This window comes from Protopterus annectens, chromosome 7.part0 (genome assembly GCF_019279795.1).
Source record: "Protopterus annectens isolate FY-2018-M chromosome 7.part0, PAN1.0, whole genome shotgun sequence".
NCBI classification, from domain to species: domain Eukaryota; kingdom Metazoa; phylum Chordata; order Ceratodontiformes; family Protopteridae; genus Protopterus; species Protopterus annectens.
In genome coordinates, this window is record NC_056739.1 from 1,693,112,413 (window position 1) to 1,693,127,536 (window position 15,124).

The 15,124-nt window shown below is 39.8% G+C and overlaps 1 protein-coding gene across 2 annotated transcripts in view; it reads right to left on the reverse strand.

Moving 5' to 3' along the window:
- KIF7 (kinesin family member 7) overlaps window positions 1-15,124 on the reverse strand; it is a 1,697,985-nt gene that overhangs the window by 1,653,350 nt on the left and 29,511 nt on the right. The window lies entirely within an intron of this gene.

The window sequence follows — 15,124 nt, forward strand, 5'->3', positions numbered from 1 at the left end:
ACAAAAAGTGCAGTTTGTAACACACTTACCATAACTGTAGATGTTCGAGATCAATGTTGCAGTACTGATTCTTGGGTCTTCCTGCCAAGCAGAAGCCCGTGACTGGACAAACTTCCAGAGTCTTTGCATCATCCCTAGGAGATAGACATCTGAAGACTGATGTCTGGACATCAGGGTATAAAAAGGGGCAGCTCTTGGCACCCTCTCTTCAAGTCTTTAAGCACTGAACGAGCAGTCTGATTCCCGAGGACATCACAACCTCCTCAGTGTCTGCAATTAAGTGAGGAGGAAAAACACTGGAGGCACAGAGGGGATGACGGAGGTAAGAGTACTTATCTGCCAAAAAGCTCCTCTGCCTCTTGCATCCAGCAAGGGGGAAACAAGTGGTCAGCAGACAATGGGGCTAGAGGGTGGGAGTGTGTATTGCAATACTGATCTACTCAGACACCTACAATTACGGTTAAGTGTGACACAACTGTATTATGTTCTTCATAGTCAGTGTTGCAGTACTGATTCTTAGCAGAACTCCCAAAGATAAAAACTGGGTGGTGTGTCATCTGTATGACGTTAGAAAATAAGACTTTACAGGATGGCAGAAGAGAAACCTGCTGCAGCCCTAGAGACACTGCCTAGGCTACAAGTGTTCTGTAATAGTGTGCACCAAGTTCCATGTGCTTGTCTCTAGGATGGCATGGGAGGGAACCCCTTTGAGTAAAGCAGCAGTAGTAATCTCATGTCTAATGGAGTGGGCTTTAACACGCCCAGGTAAACTGATCCATGGTGTTAGTAACACAACTTAATGCAGTTAGCTATCCATTTAGACATTATTTAGGGTCTTCCCCATTTACCCCATGTGAAAGCCACCAGCAACTACTCTGCTCCATTAGGGCTTTTTGTACTGCCAAGATACTCCCTGATCTGGCTTTGCACATCCAGGGTATGGAGGACTTTCTCTGCCTCGTTCTGTGGCTTTAGGTAGAAGACTGGTATGTGGATAGCCCTTTGTTAAAGTAAGTTCTGGTAGCAATTAAGGTATAAAGGTTGTGTTTGTTCCAAGAGTAATTATATCTCTGTAGAAGACAGTGAAAAGTTATTAACAGAGGTGGGCTTGTGACACAGAAACCTCCTAGCTGAAGTTACAGCTATAAAGGAATGTGATCTTCCAGGTAAGCATCTTTAGAGGGGCAGTGGCAGCAGGTTCAAGGTTGGTTTTGCCTAATACAGAACTTGGATCCCATGTCAGAATGGGGTTCCTTCTGCATGGTCTCAAGTGAATCACCCTTTTAGAAAACGTTTCATGTGGGTGTTTGAGTAGGTAGGTGGAGCACTGTGCAGGCAAGCTGACACTGCAGATGCAGGTACTTTAATGTTTTTTTTTTTTTTTTTTTTTTTTAAATACCTTTATTGAATTATCACTTGTGACATTGGCACATTTACATTTCTATAAAAGTAATCTAACTGTATTAACAAAGTTAATTAACAAACATTATGCTAAATTATTCAATTCCTGCCCCCCATTTTTAACAAGAAATATTTTTATTAAACCATCACTTACGACATAAGCAATCACATACTTATATAAATGAAAACAAACCCCACAACACAACAGCTAGCTGCAAGCATTTTACATCACAAACCATAGCAACACACTCCCAGTTGCAAATTGTTATACATCACTTATAATCTACCCAATCATTTTCAGTCAACCATTACATAGCTCATTTAAGTCTTGCTTTCTTTTAAACCTCATTCCTCCCTTGTATGTCTTGTTCACACAATTCCCATTTTTTTCCTATGTAGTTTGCTCCTACCCTTTCATAAAGATCTCAATTCTAGTCATTTTACCTCCGTTACTATATTCACTACTTCTAATATAGTTGGTTTAGATTTTGGTTTCCATTTTCTAGTAATTGCTTTTTTTGGCAGCCACCATAGTGAGAGACAGCAAGGCCTTACCATGTGCAGGCAATCCAGATTCGGCATCATAGCTCAGAAAAATCATCTGGCATGTCATACCAATATGCCCACCCAGAATCTCTGACAGTGCATCCTACAGGGAATCCTTAAAATCCACCAACTTGCTGCACTCTCAGAAAACATGTTCCCAATTACATCTTTCTTCCCCAATCATAGGTTGGTACTACGCTATCGGCCCTAGGGCCTATAGAAGCCTAGCCATAACAATTCCCTGGACATTTCTTCCAACACTATTTACTTCTCTGAACCCCTGTCAAGTAGGGTGACTGACGTGATCCCCAGGGTGAATTTCCCATCTCCCATCCAATCGTCAAGGTTCTTTTTGAAGAGGGCCAAGGAGGCGCTCTAACGTGTATGGGCAGTCTATTCCAGAGTATGGGGAGTCTCTGGGTCAGGAACCTATCCCTCCAGCATGTTTTGTTCATTGTGATGACAAGGTTTAGATCCCTGGAGCGTGTGGCTCAGAGGGATTGGGATTTCTTTAAGTGGAGCATGTCCAACAGCTCAGGGTTTGACATGGCCTTGTATGTTAAGCAGATATCACCTTTGAGTAGACAATATGCCACAGAGCATAGTTGGAGTTTTTTTAGGTGGTCAGCAAAGGGCATCTGCTTTAGGCCTGTGATTCTTTTAGTGAGGTATTTCTGCAGCCTTTCCAGCTGTTGCAGATGTCTTGTGAGGTACATACCAAACGGGGCGTTGTACTCTAATGGGTCTAAATGAGGGACGATTACAGTGGGGCATCCTTTTTTCTGGATGAAAAGCCCTTAGTGATGAGGCGTGTCACATAGAAGGATTTTGTGACTGTTGTGGCGATGTGGTTTTCGAAGGTGAGACCACTGTCCACCTGTGTCCCCAAGTCTCTCATCACACTTTTGGTGTTTAGTGTACTGCCACCTATGTGGTAATTCATGGGTACATGGTTTCTCCCAAAGGGAATAACTATACATTTCTTGGCATTAAGCTTGAGCCTATGGCTCTGGTACCAAGCATCTGTTTCTGTAAGGCCCTTTTGTAGAATATCCACATCATTTGGGGATTCAATAATGGCTTCCAATTTGCAGTAATCTGCGAACTTGGTTAGCCAGAGACGCTTCGTGTTAGCTTGCACTTCAGAGAAGTAGATGCCAAACAAAAGCGGTCCCAGGACTGAACTCAGAAGTACACCAATTGTCACCTGTCTGGAGCTGGATTTGGAGTCTGCTACTTTTACAGTCTGGGTTCTGTCAGTAAGCCAGTTGGCAACCCGAGTGACCTAGGGATTAATGCCCAGCTTAGTAAGTTTATCTAGGATTCCAGAGCGTGGGATTATGTCAAAGGCCTTAGCGAGGTCCAGATAGGCTGTGTGGACTGCCTTACCCTCGGCCACAGCTCTGGAGACTGATTCGACGAAGTCAATCAGGTTCAGAAGACTAGACTGGCCCTTCACGAACCCAAATTGGGTGAGGTCCAGTGTTTGAAGGTTGCCAATGTCTTTGTTTATAAAAGTTCCATGATAATGCGTTGCATGCCCTTGCAGATCAGGCTCGTCAGACTGATGGGACGGTAGTTCCTGGGATCCAAGGTGGATCCCCCCTTGTGGAGTGGGATAACTGCAGCTGTGCGCCACTCAGTGGGCACGAAGCCTGAGGTGGGACTATGACTAAACATGACACTTAGGTGAGGTGCCAGTTGATTTTTTTAGTTCATGTATCACACCTGCAGCATTTGCTATCTACCTGAGGAAAAATTCTCTTGAGTCTACTTGGGGTATAAAAATAGCTATGTAAAAATTTCCAAGCAAAAATCCTAAATCTTCTAGATTTTGTTGCCTATTTGGGACACACATATACCTTCCAATTGTTTCTTTGTGACTTGCTTATTCAATTTATTTCTCCAAATCATTTCAAACCTCCTCCGATTGATTCTTATAGTTAGCATGCAATATGTTATATGCGCTACTAATTATTCATTTTTTAAATGGCAGCTTCTGTTCTAGATTCTACTAAAAACTCTACCAGTGCTAGTCTTCCTTAAGAAACCCCGTATTTCCTATACTCTATCAGTCCTTGACAGGGAAAGCAATCTATAACCTGGCATCTTCCATTGTATCATCTTTCAATCTCTAGTTATTTGCTCCCAATACCTTGCTTCCTTTGCCAGTTTTCTCCAATAAATTCCAGCCCGCTATTGCTTATCATCTATATTCCCAATTGCAGTCATCCCTATCAGCAGAATCTCCTTTCTCCATTCCCGTGTTGGCTTAGCTCTGAAAATACTTTCTGCTGCTTTATGGATATAACATTCTGTAGGATTACAGTTATTCTCCTTACGGCCTGCATCCAAACTCCCAGTCTCTCAATGTTTCTTTAGCCCCCCCCCCTCCATTTCAATATTACCACTTTCCACTTTGAATTATAGTTTTCTTTTCTGCTTGTGCTATGTATAGGAGCCTTAACTGTGTAGCTCTGAAATACCCCTTCAAACTAGGTAAACCCACTCCATCCTGTTGTACTGGAAGAATCAGCTTAACCCACTTGACTCTTGCCGTCTTCTCCCTTTCAGCTCTTTATTAATTGCTATCCACAACTTCTCCACTGGTTGATAAAAATATGCCTGACCCGTGTATAAGGCAAAAGGGACTTAACATTTTGACTGTAGCTTACGTTCTATATCCATATAACAAAGCTTCCATTTTCTCAGTTTTTAAATTATCTTTTTAGTCTCTTCCCACATATCCTTAGCAGCCACATCAGAATCATTTTTTAATCCATACTCCTAAATACTTCATTTTATCATGTTCCTATAAATAAGGATATTGCTAAACAAATGTGTGTAGGTACATAATTTACTGCTATTGCCTTTGTTTTAACTACTTTAATTTTGTATCCTGAAAAGAAATGAAACTGCCTCAAAATGTTCCACAACACTGTAATGGCTCTTTTTGGTTTTGCCAGGTATAAAATAATATCATCTGCAAATAGGGCCAGCTTTTCTCGACTACCATACCAATTATATCTTTGAATTTCTGAGTCCCTTATTTTCTTTGCCAATGGTTCTAAATACAATACAAAGATGAAAGAGGACACCAGTGCCTGGTTCCTCTGTTCAAGCATTAATTCCCAGAAAGGACCACACCCAATAATTTTCACCTCCGATCCTTCATATATCCTCCTAATCAAACTTAGATTTTTTTCAGAAATGCAAATGCTTCCATTGCCCTGCTCATAAAGTCCTAGTGTAGTCTGTCAAATGCTTTCTCTGCATCAAGACCCACCACCAAGAACAATATTTTCTTACGTTCTGCGTCCCTCTGGAACATCAATGTTCTGTTAATGTTGTCAAATATTTAGCCCTCAGAAAAACTACACTGATCCATACCTATCAATTTTGGCATTACTTTTATCATCCGTTTAACCATTACAGGCATGAACACTTTATAATCATGGGTTAGTATTGAAATGGGCCTGTACGAAGCTGGGTCAAACAGATCTTTACCTTCTTCAGGTATTATAGCTACCACTGCTTTCTACTGGGAAGTTGGCACTTCTCCTCTTAAAATACTGTTAAACAAAACCTTGCAGATCTTTATCATTTTCTTCCATCCTAGCTTCCTCTAGGAAATAAATAATTTTGATGAGAGCTGGATGCAATAGCTTGAATCTCAAACCTGTCTCTCAACATTCCCTGGTTGCTGGGATAAATTGGCTTCTCTTCTACATGGTGTACCTAGCAAGTTAACATTTTATAAAAATACCCTACCGTCTCCAATTATTATCATTTTGCCCTTCTGCCACCGTTTTGTCAGGATCAACTCTTTCTGCTGGTATAATTGCATTGTTACTAATACAGGTCATGGTTGCATTCTCATGGCCAGGTTTGGAGCATACATAATTTCCCCTTTCAATTAACAACTCCTGTTGTGGAATACTACCCCAGTTGCTTATTGTGCTTTCATAAAATTAATATACTTTGTTCCTTCCAGTTCCTACGATATAGCAGAAAATATCACCGTTTCCCCACATGCTCTGTTCTTTAACTCCACCACTTATTGAAACAGCTCTTCTTGGTCAGGCTCATATTCAGTCAGGTTTTTCTTCACTTCAACCTCTGATTTTTAGTTTTATTAATTATCTGATTAGCTGTTTAAAGCTTCTTCCATTTTTTTTTCTTTTTGTTATTTGAGCAGATATACTCATGCAATGTTTCTTTTATTTTAATCAGCTTTGAGCACATCTGATTTATTTGGTTGTTCCTCTAGATTACTGGAAAGCAAGTCATGTACCAAAGCTGGAGCTTTTGACTGCTTTTTGCTTAACAGCTGCAGGATTCTTCCCACTCAGTGTTTTTTATGGTTGATTTTTTTCAGGTTTTTAAGTTTCTTATTTGATGGCTTTCAGGCAGTGTACTTATTAACCAGTAACTGAATTTACTAAATCTGGCAGAGTTACTGTCCCTTATCTCTCAGTTAGTTAGTTACTTTTTTCACATTGGGAGAACTGAAACTAAGCTGATCAGTGTGCAGCCATCTTGGAAGTCCCTCTGATTTATGTTTAAGTAAGAAGCACACACAGCTATTAGGGAGTGCACTTTGAAGCAGCCTGTTCCAGGACGTCTAGGACCATGCCACTATTTTGATGTTACTTTGCTCACAATCTTTTTTCGTATCAAAACGTGACCCGTTTTATTTGGTGTGCGAGATGGACTGTTGTGTGTGTGTAAAAATTGCACATTTCAGACAGACTTTTCCTGCATTTATTCGTTGAGTAAAAGTAAACTTTGAAAAGCAGCCTACTGAATTTGGTGTGTGGGTTTGTGCATTTGGGGGGAGGGGGGGGTTTGAATCTGTGTACAATTCAATGGTGAGCGTGTGTTGCCATTAGTGCATATGCTTACCTATTATCCTATTACACATACTTTAGCTTTCTGTGCCTTTGTGTTAGTAAACTAGCTTTGCAAGTAATTAAGTACAATCATTACCACTTTGGAAACTCATTCTGAATTAGAATGCACGACTGGGGTGTGTGTTAGGAATACTGTTCCAGCTGCTATGCATATCTGAATAGTGGAGTGGAGACTGCTTGGGAGAGAAAAACTTGTTCTCTGCTACTGTGAAATGGTTTCAGTTTTTCTACCTACACAGAAACACACTAATTATCAAATGGTGGCATGGTTCCTTCAGTTCTTCTACTGTGATCATAGTTCTGCTGCCTGCACTGACACTCACATTTAGTAACTGAATTATGTGGTGGTTTGGTTCACAGCCTCAGATGTTCAGGGTTTTTTTTTCTGGGGTGGCTCGAATGTTAGTTTTTCCACTGCCAGTGATCAGTTGGTGGTTTAGATGAAAACCTAATACAATTTTGGAGTTCTAGTCCTGCTCCAAACCTGTTACACTACATGTCCATTAACACATTATGTTCTCACCTCTTAAAGTGTAGTATATGACTGAAAAACAACTGGAACATAGCCCCTTCAGTTTTAGTTTTATATACCAGGTCAGCAGGTTTTTTTGTTTTAAATCAAGCATAAGAAAACTTGTGGACAATAATTAATAAAGGAGGTGAAGAAATTTCTCGGGGAGACGGAGTGGAAGAGTTACATGGGATAAGTTAATCCTTTTCAGAAAAAAAAAAAAAAAAAAAAAAAAAACACAAGATGGTTTAGGATTACCTGATTTGAAAGTATATTTTGTAACTACACAGTTAAGGCTCATATACACAACACAAATAGAAGGTTATAATTCAAATTAGAAAAGTTCATAGGTGTATACTAAGCTAACAACCACTGGGGCATTTAAAAGCCTAGCTATGCAATCCAAATGTCTCCCATGAGTTGCTGTGTTTTAGAGGTTATTTTGAGGGGTATACTTTTTTTCCCTACAATATGGTTCTAATATTGTGTAGGTACCAAAAACCTGCTTGTATTTTTTAAAACTTGTATTTTCTTGAATTGAAATCAAAAGGAAGGGAAAGCCCGCCTAAGCTTAACTTCTCACATACTTTGCAGAGGAATTCATCTCCGCCTGCGTGACATATCATAGACGCAGGCAAAGCTGTAGTTTACTCTGTCAGGTATTGCTCTCCGTCTTAGATAGCCAATTAATCCTGTTAATGTCAAGAACACAGCAGCCGATAAAACAAAAAAAGAAAGTTGTGTAACTGTTTATACTGCAGACAGGAGGTGAACTTAACATTCTCCTTTCACAACAAAGCAAGGCAATTGTATCAGTCGGGGGTTTAAAAGCAGCTGTCACCTCTTATGACAAATTTACATAAGCAGCAACACAGTACTGAATTGCTAAGCTTTAAATGTTGGTTATTTACAATAGTTTACATGTTAAGATAACTTGAATGTAATTTCTGTGATATTTAGAGAAAAGTCAGAAAATATTTTTTCTTCTAAAGTATCAACACATTTAGCATTTTTAAGAACTTTCAACACACACAGAACAGAACTGCAGAAAAAGAGAAATGGCAACTCTGTCAACTAGCTGCAATGATATTGCTCATAAAAAAGGTATTTGAGCTTTTTTTGTGAATCTTCCCATATGGAGATGCATATCTGGTATACACAGATCCATAAAAAGAGATCCCCACTGACTGAGTCAGTCCTTACATTGTCAAGCAGAAAACAAAATTCACAGTAAGTTTACATTAAATGTAAATTCAACTATGTGCTCTTGTATTAAAAACATTAAGAAAAGGAAATTAGTACTAAATTGTGATTAAATACAAACACACACATACACAGACATGTGCATTTAACACAGTACTGCTTCCTAGAGTATTCTACATGCTCCATACATTTTATATACACACAACCATAAACATATACATCTGTGTGTGCATATGTAGAAACACACAGAGTTCCACTATAATTTGTTTTTCCTTTAAAGGACGAAATACAAACACAAGCATATAATCTGGTTCTCTGTTACACACACAATCATGTTTTTGTATACATAAACACATACCATATACAGCCACACACATGCAGTATGTGTGCATACAATTTGTTTATAATAAACTGAACATAGTAGAATTAAGTATTGTTAATATATACATCCTACTAAATGTTACTTAATGCTTTACTTATTTACCGTCATGCATTAGCTGTGTGTGGCACATGCAATCTTTGTCAATGTCTTTAAGTCAGTTCTTTGTATTGCTAAGTGCATTTATTACTGGTCATTATCTTTGCCACTGTAGACAGAGTCGTGGCTGAAACGGGACCAGTTCACTTTAATGGTTACCAAAGTATAAACAAATGTGAAACAGAAAAAAGGGTGAACATGACAGAAATAAGGGACTAATAAAGCACATTTTAATTCTGCATCATTCAGGAGAAAAAAAAAACTTCCCACTGAACGCATTGGGTTGTAGCAGATGGACTTACTTTAGCTTCCTTTCGATTACGACCTGCCAACTTTAAATATACACCAAGGATCATTTACTGTAAGGAGAGTTTTCACACCTCACTAAGAGTGTGGTGGAAGGTCTGTATATTCTTTTAGAACTACAAAGGAATCCCTTTACAAAAGCCCCCTATTTACTCACTTTCTTTTGCTGAAAGTAGCTAACTGCTATTTATAGCACAGAACAAGCTCTGACAGACATAAAAATAAGGCTCAGTCAGGGAAACATAGAAGTAGCTCTGTTACTGAAGGTGTGTGTGTTAGATGACGGTGCTTCACAGTCCTGCCATTCTATCTTAACGGCATAAGAAATCAACATCACTTTATGTTTAGCACGACTCATATAAAGAGGACTTGAAATGTAGCCTGGGAAGAAGGAATGAAAGCAAGAAAACAAGATCACATTAGCAGGCTCCATCATCCGCTATTTTAAGAGGAACACATTCAAATTGTAAAAGAAGCACATGAAGTGATTTTTGAGGCATTAAAATAGCCCAGAAAGCAAAGATACAATGAAAAAGAAGGTTTTGAGTTCTAAGGTGATTAACTACTGCCTCTGTCCAGAGACATAGGTGTCAGACCAGGGTGAATTTCTTGTTTTCCATTCACTGGTCCAATATAAACTCAAATAGGGTTTGGGAAGGGCTTTGCTTCACATGGATGGGTAGCCCATTCCACAGAATGGGAAATTTCTGAGACACAAACCTGTCCCCTCCAACATGTCCTATTTATATCACAAACAAAGTAAGCCCTTGGATCTAGTAGTTCTGTTGCAGTTAATTTTGCAGATATGCAAAAGGTTCATCAGAGCTGGGTCCAAAAGTGCCATGTATGACATGGCAGAGATCAGCTCTCAACAGCCCGTAAGATACAAAGTACAAAAACAGGGCTTTGAGATGATCTGCATAAGACATTTATTTACTCCCAGTATTCTTTTTGTGATGAATCTCTGCGGACATTGCAGTTGTTGCATGTGCCTGGTAAGGTAGACACTGGAGGGTGTGTTATACTCAATGAGGGATCTAATGAGCACTGAATAAAACAATACGAGTAGCTCCCCGAGCCTGGATGCCATGCTGTTACATTAAAGTGGAGTGACAAAGAATGAGTTTTACTACCTTAGTAACCTGGCTTTTGCAAAACATCTGTCCAAGTACATGCATCCCCAAGTCTTTTACAACTGGGTCTACTCTTAAGGGTATTTTATCAATGAGGTGTTCTCTGGTGGTGGCCTACTTCTCAAAAGGTAGTATTATGCATTTTTTGGCATTGAGTTTGAAGTAATGGCTTTCACACCAGTCATTTGTCTGTGTTAGACCTTCCTGCAAGAGGTTTGTGTCTTGGGGGGATTGAATGACTGCTCCTGGTTTCCAATAATTTGCAAACTTCATCAGCTAAAGGCCCCAAACATTGGCCATGCATTCTGAGAAGTAGATGCCAAAAGTGAAGCAGACCCAGCACAGTGCCATGAGGAACTCCGCTAGACACAATCCTCTTAATGGAGGTGGTTTCCCTAATCCTAACTTCTTGGGTTCCATCTATGAGATAGATGGCTATCCAGCGTGTTACATGTGTGTTTATGTCTAATTTCATGAGTTTAATAATAATGACGTATTGGGATATTTTAACAAATGTAGCCAAGTAGTATGCACCGTTTTTCCCTCACCCATTGCCTTGGTAACCTTTTCAAAGAAGTCAAAACAGTTTAGTAAGCATGATCTACCCATGACAAAACCAAACTGAGTTGGGTCCAGCATTTGAAAGTTTCCCCAGGTCATTATTAATTTCCATGGCTTTGCAGAGGAGACTTGTCAGACTGATGGGTTTTGTAGTTCCTTTGATCCGTTGGATGGTCAACTCTTTTGCACAGAGATAACTGCTGCAGTGCTCCATTTGCATGGCACAAAGCCTGTTCGGAGGCAAGGGCTGAAAACTGACTTAAACGGTCTGAAATATGACCTATCAGGGCCATTGAGGAGGCATCCTGGGATATTACTGGTGCCTACTCAGGCTGCGTTTCTGGCCTCATGGAGCATATTTTGAACCTGTTCCCTATTGATAATCCACGAGGATCTGTTTGATGGCATTTCCTGGGAGTAGTTGGGAGGCAGAGAGGGGAGTGAAGATGAGAGTTAAATTTGTCAGCCAGCAGACTTGCTATTGTCTTCCAGTTCTGTGAAGATGGCTCCATTTTCAACCAGTTTGCCATAATGTTGTGTGCAGCTTTTAAAAGTTTCAGACAAAGCTAAAGAAGGCCTTATGGTTGTCCTTGGCCTAGGAAGCCATCTTAACTCAAAGCTTGCTTTGTTGGTCTTAATTTGCCTTCATAATTGACTATTCAGCATGATGAGTGTTTTTATCTTTTTGGGTTTTGCATTTCCCCAAGTTTAACCATTTCTTTTTTCTTTTACTGTGCAACATGTTTAATATTAGATTCCACCAGGGTGTTTGAAATCCCCTACAGTTAAGGGTTTAAGGAATGTTTACAGCTTCTAAACATTAGGTATCTACATAAAAGGATACTCTGCAAACACCGATTCCCTAATCATTCTGCAATTATATTAATAAAAAACACATACAGCTGTGTGTCCAATGTAGCCAGTCAGTGCCGTGCACAGCAGAAAGCCAGACACACATTACTGCTATTTACTGCACAACTGCAGATAATGTGTTACATTCCATATAGATGTGCTAGGACAGATGCTAAATACTTTTTGGAAATGTCATAAAAATCTACTAATGAAGCTAAAAATCATTAAAATTAAATAAAAATGAAATTATTCCTTTAGTTTCTGATAGAGATGAATCAAAGGTTACACTGTGCAGCAAATTAACATAATGCTCTCCATACAAAGCGATTCAAGACTGCTTTCTGCTACCCAAAATGTCAGGATAGAAATATGTTAAACAATGCTGCGATTATCAACTTAAAATTTCCTCAGTCATCAGCTACAATACTGAAGGGCAACTGGCTTTCATGGCAGCGCTAGGACTAAGGGTGGCTGCAGTTTTTCGTATTTTGATTACTACCTTGCTTGAGAGAGAGAGAGAGAGACAGAGACAGAGACAGAGACAGAGACAGAGACAGAGACAGAGACAGAGACAGAGAGACAGAGAGACAGAGAGACAGAGAGACAGAGAGACAGAGAGACAGAGAGACAGAGAGACAGAGAGACAGAGAGACAGAGAGACAGAGACAGAGACAGAGACAGAGAGAGAGAACACTTAAAGCAGTTTTAATGGAAATCTCCCAAAACTGATTCAGGACTGCTTTCTTCTATCCAACATAAATGCTACAACAATTCTCAGGGACTCTGCTATCTTCAACTACAGTTTTATTCATTTACCAGCTATAGCACGAATTTGGGAGTGGGATGGTGGTGTTTTTTTTCAGCTAGTCAATGATGAGACAAAGAAACCTGGTCAAGGCATTTACATCAGTTTCCTTAATTTTTACACTAGCTTTGCTCTATTTTTGTCAGATACAAGGTCATATTTCACTTCCCCACATTTTTTTTCAAATTCAATTATGATTAGTGTTAAATTTCAGTCTTAAAAACAGATGGACTTTGCTTGTCACCACCCCTAAAAACGAGAGAATTTAGATGCACGTTGTCCTTCCTCAGGTACAGCTAGTCACATCAATACTTGTACAGAGTTACATTTTTAAAGCAAGATGTCAGCCCAATGGCATATGAGAGATAAAGCCCTCACTACAGTTCCGGGGATCACATGTTTATTAGTGGCTTGGGTATTTAATGGTGCTTGTAGACAGAATGGGTTTATCCATCATGGATGTGTGTGTGTGTGTGTGTGTGTGTGTGTGTGTGTGTGTGTGTGTGTGTGTGTGTGTGTGTGTGGAAAAGCAAATAGCACACACTTTCATACAGCTGGACTATCAAGGTCAGTTGGTAAGGGCTTGGTTAGGAGCCTATCATGCCAGGTTAGGGAGGAGGGACTAACTTATCTTGTGAACTCAATGCTCTCTCTCTGGTCTTTTCCTGCTAGTGTGTGTGTGTGTGTGTGTGTGTGTCACTGGAATCCACGCCTGTGGGTTACCCAGTAACATTCAACACACAAGGTAAGGAAGTTAAGGATTATAGTGGACTGTTCTGCGAAAATGGATGCTTAATCTACCTTTGACAACTTATTCAACATTAAGGTGAGGAAATGCACCAAATTCTGATTTTGCTCAAGAAAAGCAGATCCTTAACTATCTTTGACAGCTTAGCTGAGATTTTTATGGAAGAGCCAGTACCACAACAGCAAAAAAATAAAAATATAAAGTAAATATCCTATTGTACAAGTCAGATTTTGACTTGCATCTTGTTAAACATTGACATTTTCATTGCATTTCACATCCTCTGCTCCGTTTACAAATGGATTCAAACGTTTTATACTAGCATAACAATTAACAAGTTGGAATCACTAATGTTAACATAATCCATGTTGAGGATTATTACTCCACTGAAAGCTGGCAAGATCATACAGATCCTAAAAGACAGCTAGTGTATCACAAATCAAGACTTTCTGCTCTATAACACTTCTACAAAGTCTGCCATCATTTCTGAAACGAGTCAAGAGATTGGTTATATAAAGGACCACGACTTGTAAGAAAATCACCATGGAATCTTACATCCCATAGTAGCAATGAAGATTTCAATTACTAGACTTTTTTTCTCCATGCATGAACTGAACTGGTAGCTCCTGTACCTCCACCCAAATGGGCCATCCGTTCTGGGAACAGGGTAGGAACAGGGCAGCACCACGCTAGGCAAGAGCCATATGGCCCATTCATTCCCAAAAGGGAATCCCATCAGCCCAGAAGCCCCCAGTAAGGACTCAGGTGGTAGGGAGTTGGCCTGCTTGCTGATCCTGCAAAGCAGTCCACCCTCTACTACTGTGAGAACTCTCCCTCCTGGTTGGCAACTCTTCCAAGCTTTGTTGCTGTCCCCCAATAGGAACACAGTGTAAGAAGACATGGTTCCCCTTGTTTTATAAATGTGAATGTGCTCAGAAGACTCTGGCTTCTTTGTATAACATAAAATGCTCCTGCATGCTTCACCTGTGTGAATCAGACCCCCATATGGGTGAGCTGACAGTAGCCTCTCATTCCATCCTCCCTCGCCAGCTTCGACAGGCACAGGAGTTTGAATATGGGCTCATGAGTCTATGCCATAAGGATTTAGCCCTCTACACTATGAAGACGGCTGGATTTTTTATTGGTTTATTTATTTAAACATTTAATGCTGCATCACTTTGTCTACTAGTATGGTTAGTTGGTTCAAATTTCATTTAAACGGACTTATCAGCTTGGTTAAATTTAACACCTTTCAGTTCTAGAAACATACACTTTATTGTCTGAGAGACATTATATTTAAACACTCCCCCACTAATTTTGGCCAGAACAGTAAGCTGTCTGACAAGCAAAGGACTGGAAATTTGATAAGGAAAGAAAGTAGCGCAACCCTTTGGGCTTTAAAACTGGCAACCTTAAGTCTCTCATCACAGCAGTCAGACAGAATAGGATCATAGGATTGCAGACTTCATAACCAGGGTCAACCCTGGAGTTGAAACAGGGAAATTTAAATAATTAACCTTATAGTGGTATAAAATTTGCCTTTTTGAAATTTCTACTAAGGGTGGCATTAGACGTTACAAGAGTAAAGGTAACTAGAATATGGTAAGACTTATTATAGAAGGACTGGCCATTGGAGTGGAGCAGACAGATGCCAATCTGTGAGTAACAAG